Genomic DNA, 27,929 nt, shown 5'->3' with positions numbered 1-27,929 from the left:
CCTGCCTTGGCCTCCTCCTCCTCCTGCGTCTCCTTCGTGCGGCCGGTTGCAGTTGGTGTTCGTCTTCTTCTTGGAGTTGGAGTAGTTGCAGTGCTATCAGGTCCCCCAGGGCCAACATCGCGAGTCCTGCCGGTAGCATTTCGGAGTGGTTGTGGGAGGAGACTGGGCGTGCAATTTATGTGTTTTCAGGCTGTATGGCCTCCACCTGTGGTGATTAATTCCACCTGTGCAAACTGCTCTCCCCTTTGGCCGAGCACGTCCCGCGCACAACGCTGCAAATCGGGGAATGGCATCTTGCTATTGCAATCATGTATTTGTACCCGATGGCCGTGTAACATTGGTTGACATGTTCATTCTGCTGTGGTCCCATTGTTGCACATACTATCTGTGCAGTCGCGAACAGACTTGTGAAGGGTCAGTGGAACGTAGTACTCGAGTAACGGTGGGCCCTCATGCATCACTGTACCGAGTTGCAATGACGGGCGGGGCGTCCCATTTGTGGGTGAAGGCAGTTGCCATTTTCACACACAGCCGCACTCGATGGAATAATTAGTGATTTCAAACGGCCACAGATGCCTTTTCGGCGTGATGTTGCAAATGTGGAATTCGAAGGGCGGCGCTTTCGGTTTCCAGCTAGCGGCGAGGAGATGCCCACAGGTCTGACTGCAAATATAACGTTCTGTTGTTCAATGTCCTTGAGACAGGGCCCATGGCGAGGAAGCAATGATTGATATGAATAGTTTGGGATGCGCAATTGCTACGTGGGCGATGAGGCCGGCCGTTCCCAAATACATGTTACTTCACAACACTGGAATTACGGGCTGGGGCACTGTGGATTTTGCAGGCTGCATAACGCACAGACTCAATGGATGTTTCTAATGTTATGTGAGTAATTATTCATGCGTTTTGATTCCGGGATGAGGGAATGATGGATGGATGCATGGGCAGGTGATTTGATACAGAGTTTGCCATGTACAGGGCTTCTTGGGATCTATCCGCCTCCCCTACGCTATGTGATGCAGGGCTGCCATGGTGGGACCATCGTCTATCTGGCCTTGTTGAGCCCTCCCTGTCTCGACACGCCCTCAGACACTTGTGTCCATGCACATTAACATTCCCATCTGATGGATTCTGTTTTGACAGACGCATGCACAGGTACACTCGTTTGTGATGGTGTTTGCACCTCGATATAGATGGTTAGGAGTCGCAAGTGATTTTGGGGTGGTGATGATCCTTTGGAGTGGGCTAGCATGCATATGGCTGTGGATTTCGTGTGATCATTGAAGTGAGTTGTTGGAATGTAGTTCTGATGGCCATTCTGTTCTTTTTCTTTTCTTTTGGTTGACAGGTATCTCCTCCCCTTTTGCCACTGCCATCTGTATGCCACTCCTGCAGATGGGTTTTACTCCCGACACCTGCTGCTTCGTGTTAATCAGTGGAGCAGCATTACGATCTTATGGGACGATCGCCAATGGCCCACATGCCCTTACGCAGTACTGGTGGCTCGGAGCAACATTTCGGCCTTTCAGCTGGACTAGTGCCTCCCCATTTGGACGGCCCTGCGGTTCTGTGCGCTTCCATGTTGCCTTTTCGTACGTGAATGTGGCTCTGTGTACCATGAGGGAACAGGACGACACACAAGTAGTGGCTGGTCATTTCTTGCGGATGCAGCCCACAATGGTGATTGGTGTTTAGGAGTTCATGGCCTGATGGCTGTATGGGCTTGGTGACTTTGATGTGCATTAAATTTCTATTCTGATTTGGCCCGTGTAGCGTTTTTCTTTGCAAGTGATGTGGCATGTGCCTATTTGGGGGGCGATGTATTGTGAGGAGATCTGCATTGGGTTCCAGCTTCGGAGTTTAGTTGCGTGGTACTGTACTGGGCGCGTTTGCCTACTAAGCCCGTGAGGTATGGGATGGGGGCTGCCAATATGACAGTTTGAATGTTGTCATGCTCAGGGGCGGGGGATTGGGTTTTGTGTAACAGATGCCGGTCAGCCAGGTGGACTGGTGGAATGATGTGATTCTCGGAATATGGCTGGTCACAGGTGCCTGTGTTTGCGTGCGTTTCTTGGTGGGGGACTGTGGTCATGTCCATTGGGATGGCTTCTGTATTCGTGCCATCTGTGCCCTGCAGCTCCCATTGGCCCCTCTTGTGTTTCTTTTGTTCGTTGCCATGCATGGGTGACTTGTACATTTCAATGGTTGCATTGTGGCTTCATTGCACCTACGGGGAGTTGTACTTTGTGGGCAGGGAGCGGTGTACAGGCACTCACTGGGGCCGTTTACGGTTGATTCGCGATGCCGTACTTCTCACCATGGCGGAATGGTACATTACGCCATGCCTGATGGCGTTAGGTACATGTCCGCTAGGGTCGGAATTGGCGTACCGTTGCGCCATGGTGGTGTTTGCGGTTTCGCATGGCGCGCGCGCGCGTGCTTGGTGCAGTTAGCGTTGGCGTTCACTACGGTGTCGCTAATGGCTTCGTACTTTGCGGTGACGGGTCATAGTCGCACCGAGCGCTATTCGATGGCGGTATTGCATTTCCGCCATCGTTTTCCGATTTCCGCAAGGGTCGTAATGAGGGCCAATGTTATGCTCCAGTCCGACCCTGCGTGCAACTGATATAGGTGCTCTGCCCCCCTGGGCAATGTGAAATACGACTATCCGGAGCCGCTGAACAACTAGACTGCTCAAAACGAAGGTGAAGGTGAATTAGGGCACTAACAGTCTCATTAGAAGTAATGCACACCTGATATCACCATTCTAGAAGTATTGCAGGCCCACTGAGCAGTATTCAAAGTGAAGCCACTTCTCTTACAACTGCAAATGCATAACACGCCCATCGAGAATTGCTGGCACATTCCAAGTAAAACGGTTCAAAGAGAAGAAAGTGGAAACCTGATCATAGGAAATTAAAAAGTATACAAAGAATTCCACGTGCCCGCATGGGAAATGATCACAAGGCAGGCACAGATAGCTAATGTTCTGGGCCACAATAGAAAACCTGCAAGACCCTGCCCTGGCCCTAACAAGGGCACGTACGTAAGAACTAACGCGCCTCGACAGACTTTAGGCGAATACACAAGCACTGGAAGTAGGACATATGTACATTACAGTGGGTCCAAGGTGTTCAAAGCCTATGCAAATATAGCACAATCAAAGAGAAAATAAGAAGCAACAGTACTCTTGCAATTATATATCTGATACTTCTGCAGAGTCGCTGATGACGCCAGGGGAGTGTCTGCCCTCATGCAAAAGAGGAAGTCTGATGAAACACATGTGCAGAACTAAAGTCAGAATAAGGGCCGTTGACAAGAAGGTGGCACTAAGCCAAAAGGTAGAATCGCATGTCTGAAAGAAGGCAAAGCATTGCAAAGGTGAACCCTCGCAAAATACAGCAGCAAGTGGAACAGTTTCAAGACAGCACGGATTGCAATGAGATGGGAGAGACGAGAAGTAAGACCGCATGTATTCACAATGAAAAATGAGAGAGGAGAAACAAGACCGTATGAATGGCAACGAGAAATGAGAGAGGAGAAACAAGACCGTATGGATGGCAACGACAGATGAGAGAGGCGAAACAAGACTGTGAGGATAGCAACAAGAGATGAGAGAGGAGAAACACGACTGCATGGATGGCAACAAGAGATGAGAGACGAGAAACAAGACATCATGCATGGCAATGAGAGTTAAGAGAGAAGAAACAAGAATGTATGGATGGCAACAAGAAAAGAGAGGAGAAGCAAGACTGCAACGATGTCAACGAGAGATGAGAGTGGAGAAACAAGACTATGGATGGCAAGAAGAGATGAGAGAGGAGAAAACAGATTGCATGGATGACAACTAGAGTTGATAGAGGAGAAACAAGGCTGCATGGATAGCAAAAAGAGATGAGAGAGGAGAAACAAGACTATGGGCCTCATTACGACCCAGGAGGAGGACCATGGTGCTATTAGCACCATGGTCCATGACGGTGTCCGCCATGGCGGAATGGGGAATTACCACCCCATTCCGAGGTTGGCGGGGCGGTAATTCCCCATGCCGCCATGGCCCTTCCCTGTTCCCATTTTTGCCCCATAGGGCTCAAATGCGGCACCGTACTTAGCACCAAGGTCCCTTTGCGGGTCCCTACTTTAATGGCTGGTAAAACCAGCCATTAAGGTCGGGTCCCGCAAAGGGTCCTCATAATTAGGTTCTAATAGGTTAACGGCGCGGCAGCCTTTTACGGCACCGTTAACCCATTAGCGCCTGGGTCATAATGAGGCCCTATGTGAATGTCAGTGAGAGATGAGAGAGGAGAAACAAGACTGCATGGACGGCAATGAGAGAATAGAAACAAGACTGCATGGATGGCAACGAGAGATGAGAGAGGAGAAACAAGACTATATGGATGGCTGTTTGAAACGATTTCCCTTAGGTGCAATTTTCACTCCCCCTTATTTGCTTTTGTTTGGCTTAGCTAACCTGACATTTTCCAGTGGAACACAGCCTTCAGCTGCACTCCTCTGGGCTTTCACTCATTTGTTATGGGGAAACTGACACATCCTTCAGGTTGTCAGTACTGGGAAACTATGTTTCCCTTAGTCTTCGACTGTGTTGCCATTTCTTGGTAACTTTTTATCTATGTGCCAAGTACCTTCCAGTACCACACATAGGGATCCTTTTGTTTTATAGCCCTAGACACCCTGTAAGGATGTTTTGGTGTTTGTACAAGGGTGCCTAGGATGAACTGGTGGAATCAGTGCACTTTTAAAGTATTTTTACTTCATTTTTATCGGCCATACCACGTTTACTGCATTTGGCCCAAGACTGGCAAGTGCCGAAGATTGCCCTGCCGCAAAGTCTTTTGTTCTGTCCTTTAGCCATTTTGTCCCTTTGCATTTTCCCAGGTCAAGAGACCCAGGTATTCCTTATTTGGGCATGCAGCCTCCCGCGAAAAAAACACATCTTTCATGGGCTCCTGCATGTCGCGTGTACTAGTGCCCATGATGAGGGTTGGGACTTTCTGGTCCCAATCCACACTACTAGTGCCAGCATGTCTGGTAGGCCTACATGACTGGAACCACAGTGGGCCACGATTGGCCAAGCCTGGCATGCATGCAAGAGAGCAGATCTTCCATTGGGTATCTGAGATTTGAGTGCAAAACGAATCTTGGATAAGAGAAGGGGCTCTGCATCCATTCCAGGTCGATCAACTGAAGTTCACACTCAACTAAAGAAGGAGCCAAGTATCCTTACCAAAAGAGCAGACACAAGGAACTACCAGTAACGTGCTGGGAAGGTTTGGCACCCTGACCCCGCTGCTCTCCTATCGGACCCCTGTTTTTGCATCATACCAAGAAGGCCTTCAAGGGTGCTTTTCCCCCTTGGAGTAGTGGGAATAACTACTCTCTGCACCCCCTGTTTACCCTCACAAAGCGCCCCTTCGGAAGTGTTTCTGGGCCATCCAGTGAACCGTCCAGCTCGAACTCACGGTACCGCACAGGAACGCCACTATCGGAGTTAAGACTCGAGACTTTGAGAATCGTTTACTTGTGGTCCTGGGCCCTCTCCTGCCAAAACTAGTTGTCCTAGCTCCTCTGGATCATGATATATGAGAGTGTGCCATGCCGTGAGCATTTGCGGTTCCTGTGTCGCCCCGCTGTGGTGACTGTCGCTGTCAGTGCCTGCAGACCTGCCCCAACGTGTCCTGAGATATGCTGCACCAGAAATATCCTTCTCCTTTCTTTGAGAGCTGAGAAAAGGCTACTGTCCCGCCACAGATGATGGTTTTCTGTCGCAGGTTGTGGTTATTTTCCCCTCAGTCATCTTCATTATGCTAAATGCATTTTTGTACACATGTTACATAGTGAATAAGTGTGTGTGCTAACTGTTTTTCAGATACTGTGGTTTAATCGTGTTCTGTTATAAAGGCCTATAATAAATGTATTTTTTATATACATCTGTCTAAGGGTAATCTCTGGCGTTTTACTGTGTGTGCTCATTGTGCGCTTCCGATCACTCTTATCCCTTCCGAGACTTAGGGCTTCATTACACGGACGGCGGTAACCATGGCGCTATTAGCGCCATGGTTGCCGCCAGTATTTTACCGAGTCCGCCATGGTGAATGGTGGAATTACCGCCCTATTCCAAGGTGTGTGGGGGCGGTAATTCCCCATTCACCATGGCACTTCCCCATTCCCATTTTTGCCCCATAGGGCTCAATGGGAATGGGGAAGGCGGTAATTACGGTCCTGCAAATTGTAGTACCGTAATTACCTCCAAGGTCTCTTTGCGGGTCCCGTCCTTAACGGCTGGCAAAACCAGCCGTTAAGGTAGGGTCCCACAAAGAGACCTCGTAGTAAGGAGGTAAGGGTTTACTGGCACTGGTACCCTTACCGGTACAGGTAAACCCTTACCGCCATCCGTGTAATGAGGCCCTTAGTCTTGACCGCCTGGCAAGCTACCATAAATTGGTCTGGTTTGTCCAGAAAGTTCCCCTGTTCCACTTAACTAGGGTGGCCTCCTAAACATTTGCCCACCAGGAGTTTGGAAATCCATTTTAACAATTGCAACGAGAGGAGAGAGGAGAAACAAGACCATATAGATGTCAAAGAGAGATAAAAGAGGAGAAACAAAGAAACAAGACCGTATGGATCACAATAAGATATGAGAGAGTAGAAACCAGACGGCTTGGATGACAAAGAGATTTAAGAGAGGAGAAACAAGACTGCATGGATGGCAACGAGAGAGGAGAGAGGAGAAACAAGTCCACATGGATGACAACAAGAGATGAGAGAGGAGAAACAAGACCGTATGGATGGCAATGAGATATGAGAGAGAAGAAACAAGCCTTCATGGATGGCAACGAAAGATGGGAGAGGGGAAACAATGTAATGTCCTTTGAGTTCCTCAAAAGCCGAGGAGGGCATTTTATGTAAAACTATTTATGTATCTGTTCCTTGCAGAGGCACCACAACTGTAAATTGGAGATCATATGGAAATGTATCAGGCCCATACATCAAATAGTCCCCAGCCAGAGCCCTTGGTATACCCCCAAATCTATAATGTGATAATTGCTTTGTTTTAGTGTCAAAGATCAGATCATGCAACTGCCCAGAGGCCAGAAAGAAATTATGTCAGCGGAAAATTAAGTTTGCTTCACTTGTAAGAAAAGAGACTTTATGGAAGCGTGGAAGACACTCCAAGAACATAACATCAATTTCTCTATATTTCAGATGGAACAGAAGTAACATTAAAGTTGCATTCCCGACTAACATAGGGGACACACTAGAATGGAACCGAGCTTGTATCTCAGATGCATCTGAAGAAAGGAACAAAGGAAAATTCCAAACAAACATTAAAAAAACGTTAACCAAAGACAAAAGTGCAAATACAAAATGGAGAGGACAACAAATACTAATTTCAATGTCTGGGAAGTTACCTCACAGAGCTTTAACAGTGCCAACAATCCTACAGAGAAACACATGTCCTAACTAATCTGAACATCTGAAGGCTAGAATCAAACCACTCAAGAAGCCAAATTACATGAGCTAGAAGCAAGAAACTAGGAAGATATTGGGGAGGGGAATTTTCTACACGGTAGAAATGGAATCAAAAATTGAAATTGCCATTATGTGCACAAGAATTACCCTCTCATAATAGAGGGTGTGACTATTAAGATGGCAGATGTGCAGCAGTGCAGAGGATTTAAGCGGACCAAGGACTAGTCATGATGTCTGCTTATGCCCCAAATTTGAAATTGTGTGATTTATGTGGGTCCTAAATTAGGACATACTACCACACGCAAACATACAGTGATCATCAGTGGCATTTGGAATTAGGCCCTGGCTCCGACTACGGAGAGATCTGGAGTCCATAGAAATCTTCACTCACCCACCAGCGTGCTTTTGAGGCATAAAGTATTTTATTTATTTATGTTCCTTTATAGTGTGTATTTCTTAATTGTCAGCCTAGCTTCTGGAAGCACGGAGAACTGTACATCGTTAGGGGTTAAATGTGTCTAGGGGTTAAATGCGTGGGTTACATCCCCCTATCAAGGGCTGGAGGGCTTGCCACCTTGAAAGGGCTTTGAATGGATCCAGGGGACTTAAAACCCACAGTATCAAAACCCTTAATACCCTGGGTATGCGCACTAGCCCTTTCGGTAGCTTAGAAACATGGGCTGGATTCACAGGTACAAGCCCATGGTCCATGCTATCCAACTAGGGTGGCCAACCGTCCCGGATTTTGTGGGCTTGTCCCACAATTAGGGACTCTGTCCCCCAGTTTGCAGAGTGGCTGTGCGGGACGCAGGTTGTCCCGACTTGCGTCGGGACAACTTGCATCCAGCACAGCCACTCTGCAAACTGAAGTAGCCATGTACACAGCATGGCGCTGCCGCCTGCTGTTTCTTTCTCCGGGAGGCTCTAGAGCCCTGGCTCCTTTTGCGCCTACAGGTCGTGCTGTAACGCTCAGACACCTGGCTTAATTCAAATGCTAATGCTTTGTTCCTGTGGTCGTGATGGTCATGTTTGCAGTTAAAAAAGGTGACCATCACCTCCCAAGGACAAACCATTTGCATTTCAATTAATCCAGGAATTTAGAGCCATTAAAAAAAAGTAATTAAAAAAGGGGCGGGCCAAACGTTGTGATGTCATCACTGCCTTGTGGGCAAGTGTCCCGCGAAAGACTATCAAAGAGTTGGCCACCCTATTCCCAACTGCAGCGCATCCTTCATTTTTCAGCCTATTGCTGCTTCACCCGTCTCCCCACGCTGCCTTTAGCACCTGTACACACCACACAATGGTGCTTAAGACTAAAAGTGATATTTCTTAAAACGCATTTAGCTTTCTTCCTACGCAAGATGCAACAATTTTGTGGAGCCTTTTTTCTATGTTGATTACTTCATTATAAGCAACATTGAAAACGGACTCTTTTCCATTGAAGTGGTGCCACAAAGGTAAGTGGGGCTTTATAAATACGTTGTCTAGACTTTAGCAACTATGTGTGCTTACTTGTGGCCGCCACCCGCTAAGTGGCCATTGGACCCTTAATTTCCGGTGCCACAGGATGTATTGGCGCACTAACATCCACTAAGCCTTTGTATGCTGTTTTGTGGCCCGACCCGACATGCAATCTGAGGCCCCCAAATGCAGCCTCTGGAGCAAGAGGAGGGGCACCCTTCTAGGAAATAAAACAGCCTGGAAGCACAATGCAGGCTGTATTTATTTCCTTACTGAGCGAATTGGAGTTTCCTCTACCCTTAAAGAGGCAAAAACAGATAAAAACAAGAGAGAGGGAGGCAAAAGGGGGTGTCAGACCACAGGAGTGGGAAAGAGACAGAACAAGAGGGCAGTCAGAGAGAAGAGAGACAGTGCAAGATAGTGAGAGACAAATAAGAAAATTGGGTGAAGAGCGATGTTATGTTAGGGGGCCACGTCCTGGTGACGCCTGCCCAGCAAATAACGAGACACAGAGACCAGGTGCACAGTCTGGGGCCCCGTGCTCATGAATACCTTGTGAAACGGGAATGCCCCTTTTATTTACTACACGCCGTGATGTAGCACGTCACGGCTACATTAAAGGGGCACGCACCACACTCATCCTTTTTCATATTTGAAACAATACCAAACATGTCATGTCCACACAACCACAACAGGCGGAAAACTAACTGTCCAGTTTTAACTTTTCTTGATCAACAACATTAACTGGTATAATGCTCAGGTCAGGGGAGACCTAATTCAAAGACTTGCAGGTCGCTCGGCTGCAGGCGGCACTGCTGCACGGGATAGCGCCTCTGAACGCTAGGAACTTCACCTCCAATGGCTGCACCTCCCCTTGATCCGTTGGCCCATCTTCATCACCACTGGACAACGGTCCTTCTTGATCAGACTCATCGCACTCTAGTTCCGCCCATCGTGGAGGACTCCATGACCTCCTTCTGCCCTCTGCACTGGACACTGTTGATTTTGCTAACTTTTGGAAGAAACTGGAGTGCCTCGTCACTGTTGCCTGGCCGTCAGAAACGGTGACCATTGATCCATTCATGTCAACAAAAATTAACAGAGTGGTCTCATGGGGGAGGGATATCTTTTACGTTGGATACCTGGATCGAACCAGCACTCTGTCTCCTACTTCCAGATGTTGCTCACACAGCCTCCTCCTGTGGTTCTCTCTCTCATTTTCCTTCCTCCTTTCTTCAATCACTGCTTCATTATAAACTTCCCCCCCCGGGGCTGGGAGGTGAATGCTCTGACAACAGCCCCTTTGGGCAGCGCTAAAAGAGTGCTTCCACTGGTGGTACCCCAGTCGAGCAGTGGGGGGTAGTGCGGTATTCCGACAAGAACTGATACAAGGCCTTGCGTTCACACTCCCCTTGTCCGTGCGCACATCAAAATGCTTTATTTAGCATGCGCATAAGACTTTCCGCTTCACCATTCGCTCTGGCCACACTGGTATCACCTTATCATGTTTCACTCCAAGGATCTGCAGGTATTCAGAGAAGCCCCCACTTTGGAAGGGCTGGCCATCATCTGTTCATAGCTCGCAGGAATGCCATGGGTAGCGAATATCTTCTCCAACACAGGCACAACATCTTCCAGTAAAGTGGACTTCAGAAATTCCTACTACTGGTCCTGTTGGGTGTCCTGACCCACGTTTGAGCTATCATGCTGCAACATTTGGTGCTGTGGGCTTAGAAAATCCAAGATGGCCAAAAAGCCCACATGTGCGCCAAAATCCAGGAGAACCACACAGTTTGTGCACACTAAAATGGTTGCCTAACTTGCCACCCACCAGTGCGAGCAGGATGGGCCGGGGTGCCATGAGTGAAATGTGTGCCAAAGGAAAAACTGCACTTTAAAATTACCTTTGGTTTCTCTGAATGCCAGCTCAAAATGCCTATTTTCAAACATTGCAACACATCCAAAAATCTCACTGAACACCAGCGGACATCTGGCAGAATGAAGTATGTGTGCATACTAAATCTGGGAAGTTGAAGAGCCCCAAAACAATGTTCATAACAAGACTGGCTGAGCTCTGCAGGTCTGCAGCAGCCTAACTGAAACTGGATTTAAAACTACCAAAAATCGAAAATGTTTAAATTAACTGAGTGACCTACTTTTGAGTGTCACATAGTTTGTAACTGTTAAAATGTCATAGTTTTGAACTTAGAATCAGCATTCTAGCTGCATATGTAAAAATTGTCTTGACTTAAACTGGGGAACAAAAAGTGACATTTTACCTGAAACCTGGCTTAAGGAAACTGGAATTCTGCCAGACAGCTACCCCCGACAGGAGTGGGGGCTTGCCCAACAAATGCATTCCCAGGCCTGGCTGCATTCTGTTGCTCCTGCCAAAAGGAGGTCACACACTCTCTGATTGAATTACCAGGGGATAGCAAGAAACTAAAGAAAGGGCCCAGGCCGATGGTTTATTAGGCTGGTCGTAAATGGCTTCCTTTTCAACAAAGCCCTGCCTTGACTCAGGCAGATGGTTTATTGGGGGGACCGTAAAACAGCTTCCTCTTGGCAGAAGCTGGGAGGGGCAGGGTCTCTGAGCTTGGCAGAAACTGCATAAACTGGTTTCTATACCATGTGACCTGAAAAGGCACACCCCTGTTGGCCAGAATATGATTCTAAGAAAGATGTATAACTCACAGTGCGGACTTGTCAAAATTATTTAAATGATACCATAATTCTTGTGATTTTTCAGTGCACGTTTTAAGACGCGTTGGGAATTTGTGTGATGTTCTGGGGCACAACCCCGCTATTTATTGACACCACAGACTCTGTGTTTAAGCTAGAAACATGGGAATTTACTGGAGTATGTATGGACAGGCTGTGTATATGTGTATAATTTTTAATGAAAAACCAATGTTGCAAAACCAGTTAAAAAACGCAAAATGTTGCCAGTTCTGAATGCAAGCTCTTAGAAACATCAGAGTTTGAACAGAGTATACCTCATGTGATCCGTGATGGGTGCATGTAATTTCAAACCACTGTGTATCTATGAAATATGTCTTTAGGTCAAATATAGATTTGTGTGTAATTTGACAGGGGAGTGTCCTTTCTGCAAGCCATTAAATGACATCATTCTGACACACAATCCTGTTCTCCAGTGAGAACGCAAAGAATTCTCCAACCTATCAGAACCCTGAAGGGGTTGGGCCTAGAAAGCTAGCCTCTCCACCCACTTTCAAAACACATAAAAAGAGACTGCTGGGACAGGTAGAGACATTCAATTCCATTTGCTGCGGAGCATGCTGACCGATGACTTCACATCCAGAGATCCTACACTTAGACTTCCAAGCAAAACAGAGACTACAGAACTTTGAACCAAGAAGGCCCACTGCAAGCAAAAGTATTTGTCAGCAGGCCCAAAAATCATTTGCAGACTATCAACAGCCGGGCGAGCTGTTTGAATTCCCTGCCTAGAACATTGCTGGGACCGGTAGCATTGTCCAGGAGCCGTGCAGATCAGCGCTGTGTCCGGAGAAAGCGGGACCAGGAGCCGTGCAGACCGGTGCTAGACCAGACCAGCAGAACCCAAGATCCAGGAGCAGTGCCGTTGACCCAGAAAGCAGAGCTGTACTCGGAACCGGAGACCAGATCGCTGTGAAGTGCTGTGCGCAGTGACCGGATCCGTGACAAAGTCGCCTTCTTGTCCAAAATCTCTTGTGAGTACTCAGCAAAACTCAGAACCTATCCCTTAGTTTAATATAATATAATTCAATCTATTTAACCTAAGTAGAACTGTCACCTGTCATTTTCTAGCTACTCCTTATACTTTTGCCGTAATCGTGATTCACGCATTCGCGAATTTTGCTGCGATTCGCGATTTGGTTAAAAATCCAGCCACGTGTGAAAACAGCAGCTTCCTTGCTTTCTTTTGCCAAAAATTTGTTTAACCTGCTAGTTACTCCTAGATCCTTGCTAAAGTGAGCCTGAACTCATCCCAAGTATATTTCACTCACCCTGAACCTCCTAAAGGGAATTAAAACCATTTTCAGCATATTCCTCACTTCATTGCCAGCACATATAAAAGCATTTTGGGCCTGTGTTTCAAACTTCTGTAGTCTAAGCTTGCTGGGGTGAACTGAATTACATTTGATTGCATTTCTAAGAACTGTGTGCTCTCCTCTTCATTCCCTTACATTGCATAAGGGGGGGAGTGGATTGCCAGAGAAAAGTGATTACATTGTTTTGTTGAAATCATATTGAGTATTTTCTGCATTGCATTTTCATTCAACATTGCATCCATCTGAAACTAGATAAAGCATTCTCTACCACCTTATTCTTCTGTTCCTATTCCCAAGCGTGCTACCTCATCCTTTATACTACTCCTGGGTAATCAAATCAGTTTATTAGTAGAACATTACCCATTGTTGTTAACTGCTCATGTTCTGAAGTGTGATATTAATTATTAATTTATTATAAAGTGTGATATATATATATTGTTTACATTCTCAAATAAACCGTTTAAACTTGCAAAACAGAACTACTTCTTGGCTCAGTGGGGTCATGGGGGGTTCCAAGAGAGGGGTGTTATATAGGGGTAGTCATCCAGAACTCATGAACTGGACATAAAGATATATCAATAAGGGTTTCCATTCAGTATCCCAGACTAGGCATTGATTTAGCTGTAGTGCTGGATTGAATCCTCTTCTAAATTGGGGGCTCGAGCCGGACGTTTGGGTTAGATCTATCACTTGTGCAGATTAATACAGTGTGCTAACTGACAGGAGACATACATCCGGTCGGATCACCACGCTGTGTTACGCTGTAAAGCACAAAGCACTCCTCAAAGGAACGCTCTAAGGAAAAGGTCTGTTTTGCAAAAATAAAATACAAACTTCTGTAAGTCAGGAAGGAACTCAAATTCCAGAATGACGACCTTGGTAGATATGAAAATAGCCAGAGAGCACTTCTTACATAAGCTATTTGTGAGAGGTGAGTGGACTCATCAGGACCAGACGGTCTGGTTGCAGGCAACCGCACCCCAAATCACTGAAACAGGGTCAGATATATGGAGAGACCAGGGTCCCTTACATGTGGCCCTGAGTGAACTATATATGGCCCCTAAGGCCAAGGATGAGCACAACAAGATTGCCAGGGTAGCGGCATATTTATATTTACATATGGGAGCCATGCAGGACAAATGTGCTGAAGGCCAAGATCTGGCGAGTAGGCAACTGCTGGCATTACAGAAGGCCCAATCTGATCTGGATTCTTCTGAGCAGAGGCTGCAGAGGAGCCAGGAGTCAGAAAATGATAGTAGGCAGTATATCATTAAAATAAAAGAGGACATGGATATACTGCAACAGGAAAAGACAGACCAGGATACCAGAATTCTGGCTTTGCAGAAGGAGCACCAAGACAGTTTGGACTCCTTGCTGCAGAGCAGGAAAAAGCTGGAGCAACAGATCAATTTCAACAGGGCATGCACAGAGCAGGTAGCCACCCTGCAAATCCAACTAGACAGAGAGAAAGAGCAAAGCAACAAATTGATTTTGAAAGACCTGGATACCCAGGCAGAGTTTGATGAAGAACGCCAGAAAGCTGGTGCCTTTCAAAGGCAGAGGGACGACCTGGCGTCACAAATGCAGGCTCTTGGTCAGGAAAGGGATACCTTAGGCCAGGAAGTCTGCCACTTAAAAAGGAAAATGGAAGAAAATCACCTGGCCCTCCAGGGACTGGGTGACCTCCAACAAGAACACCAGAACTTGTTAGAGCACACCAGGAGGGTGGAGGAGGCTCTGGCAAGAAAGGAGCAGGTCAGTAGGGAAGGGACTCAGGAGGTAACCCTCCTGCAGCAAAGACTGGCCCAGTACTCCAGGACCAATCAGGAGGCACAGAGAGAAAATTAGGCTCTCTGTCAGCACAATGATAGGCTCCAGCAACAGGTAGCGATGCAGGAGAGACTGATAGAGTCGAGTAAGGCCTTAACTGAGGAACTGAAAGCGCAGGCTCTTGCATTGCAACAGGGAGCAGGGGCGGATAGAGACCAGGTTCGCTGGGAAAGGGAAACTCCTGAGCATAACCTCAGGAGCCCTAGTACCAGAGGCCTTTATCTCTCTCAGTCCCTGGACTCTGCCACCCCCATGTCCCCTGGCGCACATGAGCACCGGGCCACAGGGATGGCAGATTACTATCCAGCCAAAAGCATGGGGCTCATAGGCCAGTACCACCCAGGTATGGAGGGGCGGGCATCTGGGTATGGGCACCCAAGCACAGTGCAATTTAGTGGGGAACCCCAGGAGAGTAGGCCCATTAAGGGCATCCTGAAAACCTCTGCCCAGTTAGGTCAGTGGGGAGGGTACCCATCAAATCCTGGCAGCGAGGAGGGATCTGAAGACTCCTCTGAGCGGTACAGGACACAGGAGACCAGGTCCCCACATTCTGCCAGCCATTCCAAGGCTCGCAGAATCCGGGAAAACCTGGAAGAACAGACGGGAACCTCTGGGAGCAGTGCCTCTGAGTCAGAAGATGAATGGACCAGGGTTACCCGAACCAAAAAGGCCAATAAGGCAAAAAGGGCCTTGCTTAAGGACCCATTGAAACAGATTAAGGCAATCAGGAGTGTCATCACGCCTTATCCTAAGAACGCCAAGTACTCTGTTTGGGAACACTTGGAGCTCTATGAGCAAATGATGCAGACTTTTCATTTGAAGGACAGCCAAAGCTGTATCCAATATGTAAAGTGGACATTCTCCCCAGAGTACTCCAGTTTCTTTGCGGGGCTGGAGGACCAAAATCATTCAAGGTGGTCCACCTATAGGGCGGCCATATTAAAACATTTTTCTGTTCACAGAAATCCCCAAGAGGCTCGCAAGGCAGCCTACAATTTGCAATGTGGGGAGGATCAGGCCCCACAAGAATTCGTGCAAGAACTGAAACGTGCCTTTGTGCAGACCACCAGAGGGGTGCGCACAGACAGCAGAGAATTTGTCAATACATTTTTCCATGCCTTGCCCAAATAAATCATGACCCAGCTCGTGAGAGATTTTCACGAGAAAAGATCTTTAGACTGGGTCATTGAACAGGCTACCCGGATCGATGAGGTGCAGAAGCCCATAGAAAATAAAAATAATGCGCCCAAAAACCCCAAAACCAACAGCACCCCTGCTGCTGCCAAGGTGGCAGAGGTAAAGGTTGCCCCCGTTTTAGACTTGGAGATGGGGGGGGCCTAAAAACCTACCTGCACCTAATAATCCTATGCCCAGAAGGCCCTCGGGCCAGTCACAGACAGGGAGTCGAGGAGGTAGTCCCACAAATGGGGTACCCCGCTCCCCTGACTATGTAAGTCCCCGCTACAAGGGAAACCGACCAATCCTGGGTTATGTGTGGACTCCTCCAGCCCAAGCGGGGGGGGTCCAGCCAAGCACCTGACCCGGGGAACTTCCCTCCTAACTTCCCCCAGGAGGGCAGAAATTCTCCAAATCCTGGGCAGAACTTTTTCCCCAGGTATCCGCCCAATTTCCAGCACCAAAATCATCCATCCTTCTTTACCCAATTCCCTGAGCCCAGACAACCTAATCCGGGAGAGGGGAGGCCAAGGGTGGAGGGGTACCCAAATCTTCCCAACCAGGGGTACTACCAGAGAAGGGATAGCTACCCTTCCCGGGATCAGCCCAGGGGAGAAAATAGAGCCCCGTATCAGCCTGAGCGGGTTTCACAACTTGAGCGCCAGGTCCAAAATATGGCACGGGATCTGGGTCATATACTGAGGGCTCAACAGAACCCTCAGATGAGCATGCCACCGCAGAATGCCCCAAACTCTGGACCTGGTGCTCCAGAACAATGATGGGGGCAGCACCCCGATAATACACCGGTTCCCAGGGAGGAGGCACAAGGGGAAGGGGGGGTGTAAAGCCTCGGAGGAAGCTTCCTTCCCAACTTGTAAACAGCCCCTGGAAAACCAGGAACTGGAAACAAAATCTCCTGCCCCTGAACGCCAGCCTCCCAAGGAGCAGAGGGGGGGTAGGAGAAACAAAGGACCCAAACAGACCCACTTTGTGGAGGAGGTACAGGTCTTCCAATTTGAGGGAGAGGGATCCTCAGAAGATCCTGGGAAAAGGATCTTCTCCTTCAGAGATGGGGGAACTCTCCCAAGGAAAAATGGGTCCCAAGGGATGTCAATTCAGACTGGGGAGAGATGGAGACTGAGCTACCGCCGCCCATCATCTCATCCCAGAACCCACAATACCGAAATCCCCTGGTTCAAACCCATCCTGGTGACTGCCTCCAAAAAGGGGGGGCGGCCCAGAACCGGAACCAGGGGAACCCACAATGGCTCTGATCTCCAGTTGCCAACTTTTTCTTTCAGATTCCCAAGACTCTCCACAGAATTCTGCCCAAATCTCTTCTCTAGCAATGTCCAAAACCAGAAAGTTAGCCCACCAGTTGTCCAAAAATGTGCATTATCTGTGCCCCCTTGAGGAGAAGGAGGGAAGATACTATGCCCCGGTACAAGTACAGGGGCAGGGTACAATTTTGGCACTGGTGGACACTGGATCCCAAGCTACCCTTCTGTCCAAAAGGGCCTTTGATGAACTAAATGCAGGAAGGGGGGAGAATTACTGTATTCCTCTCACCTCTCTTCCTGGACAACTGCAGAACTTTGACGGGAAGGAAATTCCCGTTGAGGGGACTGCAGACTTGGACATTAAAATTGGGCGACACAAGGTGAAACACCCGGTCATAGTAGTGACTCCAGAGGGCACCCCTTGTTTACTAGGGAATGACCTCCTGAGAAGGTTGTCACCCCTAATAGATTGTGTAAACAAGGTCCTCTGGACCCAGACTAGCCGACCAATAAAATTAAAACAGAGTGTCAACCATGTTAGTTTAAACGGCACCTGCCACATGGTTGAACAAAAATCTGACCAAGTAGAATTTCACTTCCAGAACAACCAAACGCCCGACGTGACAGTAATAGCAGTAGGACAACAGACTGGTAATGGAGGGTCCTCTCTATTTCTGAAAATCAACCTTCCTTCCAGTTTAAGGTGGTATTCCGCACTGGAAGGAAACACCCTGAAATTCTTTACTAATCCACAATCAGAAACTCCCACTCCTATAGTCCAGAAAGATGTGAAATCAGCTCAGAGCCTGGCTGATATTCAGCAAATTGGAGAGCAGTTGTTCATCCCTGTTCAGTTAAATGATGGGAAGGACTCTGTTCTCGCTCGAGTGTGTGTGAACAACGGTAAGAGCTTCATCAGCGAAGCCATGTTCCGCCAACTTCCAAAAGATCCAGCCATTCCCACATTCAAACTGATAGACAAATGGGAAATGGACCTGGAAGCACCCAATTCCAAACATCTCCTGCCAAGCAGGTGTATGCTCAAAATCTCCATTGGCAACAAGAGCATAGTCCACAATTGTTGGGTCGTGCGAGACGTCAGTGCCGCTTTTTACTTAGGCAGTGACATTCTCAATCGCTTTGCCATTAGTTTGGACCTAATAAACTTCAAAGCTTGGTCCCGATTAGCGGATAATCCCATGGGCTTTGATGATCCAGAAAAAGCATTTAGGTCAGCTCAATTGCTACCTTATGCAGTTGAAATTCAGATCAAAGAGGAAGTCACCATCCCAGAAAGGACCCGACGATTCTCCCTGGAAGTGAAAGTTAAAAGAGGACAACATTTCCAAAACCCTGATGCTTATATACATCTAAATGCTTCTCTCCAACAGAAAGGGTTGGTGGTAAACCCAACTCCATTAGTCAACATAGAACATGACACCATTCCAATAGAGGTGGATAACAGCGACTTAAAGAGTATTACTCTAGCCGCAGGCACCATTATTGGAATGGCGGTTGGTGACCGACATTTTTCCATTGATTTAGGAAATGAAATGTTAGGACCAATCCCCAAGGACTGCTTTGACAGTGACAGTGATGACAATACAACACCAGACAGGATTTTTACCCGGCATGGAGGGAACTTCCTGGTGTACACTTCTTGCTCTTATGGTAAGGAAGATGTGACTTGTGACTTCAGGAGGGATGAGGTGATTTTCCAGGTCCATGAGGGCTGCCTTTCCCACCTGAGGCCTCCAGTCCAAATCAGCACTCTGACCAGGGACTTCTCCACCCAGCTGGAGGAGGCCGCTGAAATAGCCAAACCAGAAGTCTTTCCAGGCTTCAGGCAGATGGTGGAAGAGAGAGTCAACCTAGCTGATGCCTGTGTGACTCTGGAACAAAAGCAAAAGTTGAAACAAGTTTTCTTGGGTTTCCAAGATCTCTTTGCGGTAGACTCATATGACTGTGGTCGCACCGACATCCACACAACAACAATTCCCACGGACCCTGGAATGACTCCAGTGTTTGTGAAGCAATATCGTTTGCCGCTCGCATCCATGGAGTCCCTTACTGAAATAATTAAGAACTTTGAGTCCCGGGGGATAATTCATCCAATACACAGCACCTTTAATAATCCGGTGCTGGGAATATTGAAGCCGAACGGCCAGTGGAGACTCTGCGCCGATCTTAGGGAGCTCAACAAACGGGTCCATACTTCCCGATGGCCTCTGCCCTACATTGACCAAGGGCTGGCCCAGATCCAGGGGTCACAGGTATTCACTGCAATAGACCTGACCAATGGATACTGGACCGTGCCTGTCAGTAGGGAGGACCAATACAAGCTGGCTTTTACCTTTGGGGGCCAGCAGTACACATGGACCCGGACTCCCTTCGGAGACCTCAACTCCGGCAATGAATTCAACATTTTCCTACATAAGGCCATGCCCGACCTGGGTGCGAGGGGTAACCTGGCTTATGTAGATGATGTCCTCATCAAAAGTTCATCTGTGGAGGAACACATAGCGGAGATCCGTTATGTTCTGACCCAGTTGAGGGCCGCCGGAGCAAAACTTTCCTTTCAGAAAGCACAGTGGTGTAGAACCCGTGTTAATTTCTTGGGGCATGAGATTACTCCTCAGGGTCTCTGTCCCCAGGAAAAGAAAGTGGAAGCACTTCAGAAACTGAAAGACCCCACAACTCTGCGGGAACTAAGGAGCCTCCTTGGACTGACTAATTACAGCAGAAAGTTCATTGAGGGCTACGCAGAGATCACCAGACCCCTGATTCATCTCCTGAAGGGGGGTCAAGTGGGAATGGGGTCCAGAACAAGCCGAGGCAGTAAGACAACTCAAAAGAAGCCTCTCACAAGCGCCTTGCCTAGCTTACCCTGTCAGAAACAAGGAGTTCTTCCTGGAGACGGGGTTCTCTAATACGTGCTTGACGGCAGTATTATACCAAAAGCATGACAAGGTCAATAAAGTAATCTCCTATGCGAGCAAAACTTTATCCTCTGTGGAGGAAGAATTCAACGATTGTGAGAAGGCACTCCTGGCAACGGTGTGGGCATTGAAGAATTACCGTACGTTTATCCAGGGGGAACACATCATCGTGGAGACTCCACACCAGCCTCTTCAATATCTCCAAACTGACAGAATCCGGGCCGGAAATGTAAGTAATCCCCGAATTACTTCCTGGATTCTGTCAATACAAGGCTTTCCTGTGGAGGTCAGATATGGCCAAAACAAGAAGAGTCCCCTCGCGCAAGGTCTGGCTGACTTGCATGATTGTGCCAGAGAAAACTGTCTCGAGGACGAAAGTCTAAAAATCAAGGACAACATGGAGGCATACCTTAATTCCCCACACAAAGTCTTTGAAGAGGACAAGTGTGAGGGAATGCCCACTGTCTATGTGGATGGATTCTCTTACCATGTCAACAACAACGGGGAGAAAGAACTGGTGGCTGGCGTAGGGAATGCATGGGTGAAGGAGTTCCCAGAACCCTCCGCCGGATACAAAATTGGTCCCCGAAGTAGTCAGGTGGCAGACTTGATGGCTGTGCATCAGGCCATCCTCACTGCTGTCCAACATCAACTCCACGAACTGGTCATAATCACTGATTCGGATTATGTACGAACGGGTTCGTGGAGCACCTGGTTAATTGGAAAACCAGAGGCATGTTATGTGCTAATAACAAACCCCTGAAACATGGGAAGTTGATCCAAAACATTGATGATCTGGTCACCTCGAATGAGATGACCATCTATTGGAAAAAGATCAAGGGTCATTCCAAAGTAGAGGGACCAGACAAAACTGGAAATTACTTAGCTGATCAGCTGGCCAAAACCGGGACCATCCAAGGGGATCTAATCGAAATAGAGTCCCTGTTGGGGGAAATCCAGGTCACTGCTATCACTAGGTCCCAGACAAATGCTCACAATGATCTTTCAACTGCCCAATGGAGCAAGGAGACCCCTGATGCTGATTTGATTACAGCTCAGAAGGGGGATCCAATTATTGGTAAGTTTTACCAACACCTTGAGGACCCTGAGCACTTTCCCCTGACGGATACCGAGTACATTGGGAAAGAGGACCTAAGAGTGTTGATGAAATGTCCAAAAATGTTCCGGATCCAAGACTGTTTGTTGGTAAGGAAATCCAAAGCTGGCCACGATCAGTGGGTGGTTCCTACCTCATTCCGAAGCCTGATGCTAAGTCACGCCCATGATGCGGCCACCGCCGGTCATAGGGGGTTTCACACAACATTGGAAATCTTAAGAGAGGTTGCATACTGGCCACACATGGGGCAGGACCTCAACCAATATTTGAAGGGTTGTCTTGTGTGTGCACAATTTCAGCCAACATCCCTCACACACCGGGCGCCTCTCCAAAAGAGGGGAATGACACTCCCATGGTCAGATTTACAAATCGACTTTGTAGGCCCCGTGAATCGCTCCGCTAGGGGGAATAAGTACATGTTGACTGTGACATGCTTGTTTACCAAGTGGGTGGAATGTCTCCCAGCCCCAAACTGCAAGGCAGAAACGGCAGCTGCCTTGATGATTAACCACATCTTTTCCCGTTTTGGTCTACCTCAAAGGATTGAGTCAGACAGAGGTAGCCACTTCACCAGTGAAGTAATGACAAAGATGTGGGAGATACTGGGGGTCAAGAGAAAGCTACACATTGCTTACAGGCCAGCTTCTTCTGGAGCAGTGGAACGCTACAACCGGACAATTGTGAGCATCTTAAAAAAGTTTGTGGCAGATTCTGGGCCAAGTTGGGCTATCCGATTACCTCTGGTCCTAATGGCCATCAGATCTACCCCTTCATCTGCAACCAAAATGTCACCATTTGAGTTGATGACTGGGCGCAAGATGGTGCTTCCTCAGCATTTGCTCTACAGGACCCAAGAGCAGACACTAATAAATGCCTCCACAACTCACGAGTATTTGGAGAATTTAAGGAAACACCTTCAACATGCTTTTGCTTATGCTCAGCGGAATCTAGAAAGATCAGCTGATAGCATGAAGACCCACTATGACCTGAAAACTTCCAGGAAGGAATATCAGGTGGGGGACCGGGTCTATTTATACAACTTCCAAAGAAACCAGGCGAAACAGCGAAAATGTTTGCCTACATGGAAGGGACCCTATGAGATTATAGACAAGATCTCCCCTGTGGCCTACAAGATCCGCATCCCCGAAGGCGGTTTGGCAGAGGGGGAAGACAAGTGGGTCCACATAAACCAGTTGAAGTGTTGCCATCCCAGGCACACTTTGCAGCAACTGGAGGAGTCCTCTGCAATCCCAGAGGGTACTGCTCCAGAGTAATTCAATTCCAACCCTAAAAGATCCTACATATACCCTATCAAATTCTGTGTTTCTCAAGTTTATGTGTTCCTGTCTCTTCATTTAAAAAAATGTGCATGTTCATATTTGCTGAGATCTAAAATATATATGCCACCCCACTATATCAATGGTGGGGGAGAAATGTCCATGAATAGGTATTGCCGCTTTTCCTTTGTCGTCCTAGGAGAAAGAAAACCTGGAGACAGGCCAAGGAGGACGATCCAGGGACCGGGAGCCGAGACCCAAGGGGCCTGGGGTACCGCCCAATATTCCCATCTGGATCGGCGAGGAGAACCGATCGATCAGTACCGAATGGAGGAAAAGATGCTGAACTGTGCCATTTGCAGAATTGGAAGAAGATTATGCGGACATACCAGTGCTTGGGTCATCACCTTTTGTGCACCCGACTCCCCATCGACTCAAATTCAAAGTGCAGTCGCGTGGGGGGGCCTTGTTGGGTGTCCTGACCCACGTTTGAGCTATCATGCTGCAACATTTGGTGCTGTGGGCTTAGAAAATCCAAGATGGCCAAAAAGCCCACATGTGCGCCAAAATCCAGGAGAACCACACAGTTTGTGCACACTAAAATGGTTGCCTAACTTGCCACCCACCAGTGCGAGCAGGATGGGCCAGGGTGCCATGAGTGAAATGTGTGCCAAAGGAAAAACCGCACTTTAAAATTACCTTTGGTTTCTCTGAATGCCAGCTCAAAATGCCTATTTTTAAACATTGCAACACATCCAACAATCTCACTGAACACCAGTGGACATCTGGCAGAATGAAGTATGTGTGCATACTAAATCTGGGAAGTTGAAGAGCCCCAAAACAATGTTCATAACAAGACTGGCTGAGCTCTGCAGGTCTGCAGCAGCCTAACTGAAACTGGATTTAAAACTACCAAAAATCGAAAAGGTTTAAATTAACTGAGTGACCTACTTTTGAGTGTCACATAGTTTGTAACTGTTAAAATGTCATAGTTTTGAACTTAGAATCAGCATTCTAGCTGCATATGTAAAAATTGTCTTGACTTAAACTGGGGAACAAAAAGTGACATTTTACCTGAAACCTGGCTTAAGGAAACTGGAATTCTGCCATACAGCTACCGCCGACTGGAGTGGGGGCTTGCCCAACAAATGCATTCCCAGGCCTGGCTGCATTCTGTTGCTCCTGCCAAAAGGAGGTCACACACTCTCTGATTGAATTACCAGGGGATTGCAAGAAACTAAAGAAAGGGCCCAGGCCGATGGTTTATTAGGGTGGTCGTAAATGGCTTCCTTTTGAACAAAGCCCTGCCTTGACTCAGGCAGATGGTTTATTGGGGGGACCGTAAAACAGCTTCCTCTTGGCAGAAGCTGGGAGGGGCAGGGTCTCTGAGCTTGGCAGAAACTGGATAAACTGGTTTCTATACCATGTGACCTGAAAAGACACACCCCTGTTGGCCAGAATATGATTCTAAGAAAGATGTTAACTCACAGTGCGGACTTGTCAAAATTATTTAAATGATACAATAATTCTTGTGATTTTTCGGTGCAAATTTTAAGACGCGTTGGGAATTTGTGTGATGTTCTGGGGCAAAACCCCGCTATTTATTGACACCACAGACTCTGTGTTTAAGCTAGAGACATGGGAATTTACTGGAGTATGTATGGACAGGCCGTGTATATGTGTATAATTTTTAATGAAAAACCAATGTTGCAAAACCAGTTAAAAAACGCAAAATGTTGCCAGTTCTGAATGCGAGCTCTTAGAAACATCAGAGTTTGAACAGAGTATACCTCATGTGATCCGTGATGGGTGCATGTAATTTCAAACCACTGTGTATCTATGAAATATGTCTTTAGGTCAAATATAGATTTGTGTGTAATTTGACAGGGGAGTGTCCTTTCTGCAAGCCATTAAATGACATCATTCTGACACACAATCCTGTTCTCCAGTGAGAACGCAAAGAATTCTCCAAACTATCAGAACCCTGAAGGGGTTGGGCCTAGAAAGCTAGCCTCTCCACCCACTTTCAAAACACATAAAAAGAGACTGCTGGGACAGGTAGAGACATTCAATTCCATTTGCTGCGGAGCATGCTGACCGACGACTTCACATCCAGAGATCCTACACTTAGACTTCCAAGCAAAACAGAGACTACAGAACTTTGAACCAAGAAGGCCCACTGCAAGCAAAAGTATTTGTCAGCAGGCCCAAAAATCATTTGCAGACTATCAACAGCCGGGCGAGCTGTTTGAATTCCCTGCCTAGAACATTGCTGGGACCGGTAGCAGTGTCCAGGAGCCGTGCAGATCAGCGCTGTGTCCGGAGAAAACGGGACCAGGAGCCGTGCAGACCGGTGCTAGACCAGACCAGCAGAATCCAAGATCCAGGAGCAGTGCCGTTGACCCAGAAAGCAGAGCTGTACTCGGAACCGGAGACCAGATCGCTGTGAAGTGCTGTGCACAGTGACCGGATCCGTGACAAAGTCGCCTTCCTGTCCAAAATCTCTTGTGAGTACTCAGCAAAACTCAGAACCTATCCCTTAGTTTAATAGAATATAATTCAATCTATTTAACCTAAGTAGAACTGTCACCTGTCATTTTATAGCTGCAAGCTGTAACCTGTCGCTTTGAACTTTTAAAATTTCAAATCCGAAAAACTACCTTTATTTAATCGTCCGTATCTCTGGAACCGTTTGGGCTAGGAACTTGGTTTAACTTTCCTCTGAAAGCTTAGAATCTCAGCTTTTCAACAAGCTTAGAGCCGACTTGCACTCCTTATACTTTTGCCGTAGTCGTGATTCACGCATTCGCGAATTTTGCTGCGATTCGCGATTTGGTTAAAAATCCAGCCACGTGTGAAAACAGCAGCTTCCTTGCTTTCCTTTGCCAAAAATTCGTTTAACCTGCTAGTTACTCCTAGATCCTTGCTAAAGTGAGCCTGAACTCATCCCAAGTATATTTCACTCACCCTGAACCTCCTAAAGGGAATTAAAACCATTTTCAGCATATTCCTCACTTCATTGCCAGCACATATTAAAGCATTTTGGGCCTGTGTTTCAAACTTCTGTACTCTAAACTTGCTGGGGTGAACTGAATTACATTTGATTGCATTTCTAAGAACTGTGTGCTCTCCTCTTCATTTCCTTACATTGCATAAGGGGCGGAGTGGATTGCCAGAGAAAAGTGATTACATTGTTTTGTTGAAATCATATTGAGTATTTTCTGTATTGCATTTTCATTCAACATTGCATCCATCTGAAACTAGATAAAGCATTCTCTACCACCTTATTCTTCTGTTCCTATTCCCAAGCGTGCTACCTCATCCTTTATACTACTCCTGGGTAATCAAATCAGTTTATTAGTAGAACATTACCCATTGTTGTTAACTGCTCATGTTCTGAAGTGTGATATTAATTATTAATTTATTATAAAGTGTGATATATATATATATGGTTTACATTCTCAAATAAACCGTTTAAACTTGCAAAACAGAACTACTTCTTGGCTCAGTGGGGTCAGGGGGGGTTCCAAGAGAGGGGTGTTATATAGGGGTAGTCATCCAGAACTCATGAACTGGACATAAAGATATATCAATAAGGGTTTCCATTCAGTATCCCAGACTAGGCATTGACTTAGCTGTAATGCTGGATTGAATCCTCTTACAGTCCACTAGGACCAGGAAGTGCGTGTAGTGACATATGGACCCAAAATCCATGTGTACAACTTCCCACAACAGGTTGCTCCAGTTCATTGATTCAATGCAGGGTTCTTTCTTGTGGGGCATTGCTGCTTGGCACAACACACAGTTGCAGATTAATTCCTCTACCTTTTGTTCGAGGCCTGGAAACCACACTTTCAGCCGGAATCATGGTTTGGTCTTTGCTACACCCTGATCACCTCAATGGGCAAACTCCAACACATGCAGCACCAGGTTGGGGGGATCACCATTCTCGACCGTCCATAGATGTGATTTCTATCCACATGCGCCACTTCTGTTCAAGCGCCTTTCTCACCTCCCATATGCGCCGGTCCAGTTTTTCAAGGACCCTCTTCCATTCTCTGCAGGTGCCAGTGGACTGCAGTATTCTGAAACAATCATCGCTTGCTGAAGCCTTCCTTATGTCATCAATGGACATGGAGACGGGTGTCACGGACGTCACTAGGATGTGCAAGAATTCTTCCATCTCTCCTTCCTTCTGGCTGAACGCATGTTGCTCCACCTCCATGGAGTGGTGAGACAGTCTGCTGCATTGGTGTTCCCTTGTTGTAATACCATCTCAATGTCATACTCCTGCAGGGCGAGCATCCACTTCTCTATTCAAGCCGGCGGTTTGTAGGATGATCCAGCCATTATCGGGATCAGGGGCTGGTGATTGGTGGCACGTAGAGATGGAAATGCTTATAGCCCCAGAGCACATCCAGGGCCTCCCGTTCAATTTGTGAGTATCTCTGTTCTATCGCAGACAGGGCTCTACTCGCAAATGTCACTGGGCGATCAGACCCGCCATCATCTTGCTGCCTCAGTACTGCTCCAAGACCAAAAGGTCTGGCCTCAACAAGGATTCTTGGATCGAAGAAGGCCATGGTGTCGTTGGTGGTCAGTGCGCTCTTAATGTCCTCAAAGGCACTCTGTTGCATAGTCCTTCTTGATAAGGTTCCGGAGGGGCTCAAACAGGGTGGCCAAGTTCCGTATGAACCTACGTGACCATACTGGGGAAGCTTTGCACCTCAGACACATTCATGGGAGCCCTTGCCTCCTGGATGTCCTTCACTTTTGCAGAAACGGGTGACATTCCCCCTTCTTGGAACACAAACCGGAAGAACTCAATTCTCTTCTGTAGGAAGGTGCATTTGTCTTTGTGCCGAATTAGCCCTAGCTGATGGATATGCTTCAGGACATTTCCTAGTCTATCCAGGTGGTCATGCTCTGACTTCGCGAACACCATAGTGTTGTCACTTGTGTTAATGACACCTTTTAGTCCAGCCATGGTTTCCCAGATGGTATAATGGAAGACCTCTGTGGCTGACGAAATTCCAAAGTTCTGGCATTTATACCTGTACAGCCCTCTGTGCGTCGTAAATGTTGTAATTCTGAATCGAACACCAACTGATGGTATCCCGATCTGAGGTCCAGCTTCGAGAAGTATTTGGCTCCCTGTAGATCCACCAAGATGTCATCCAGCTGCGTGATGTGCCTCTCTCATTATATGGCCCTGTTTTGGAGACGCATGTCAGCACAGATGCTTATTGAGTCTGGGTGTTTGGGCGTCCTCTGGATCACAAAGGGAGAGACCCATGGGGTCGGCC

The sequence above is a fragment of the Ambystoma mexicanum genome, chromosome 3q, assembly GCF_040938575.1.
Source record: "Ambystoma mexicanum isolate Mex_15411 chromosome 3q, UKY_AmexF1_1, whole genome shotgun sequence".
NCBI classification, from domain to species: domain Eukaryota; kingdom Metazoa; phylum Chordata; class Amphibia; order Caudata; family Ambystomatidae; genus Ambystoma; species Ambystoma mexicanum.
Note: the sequence above shows the minus strand (reverse complement) of the source record.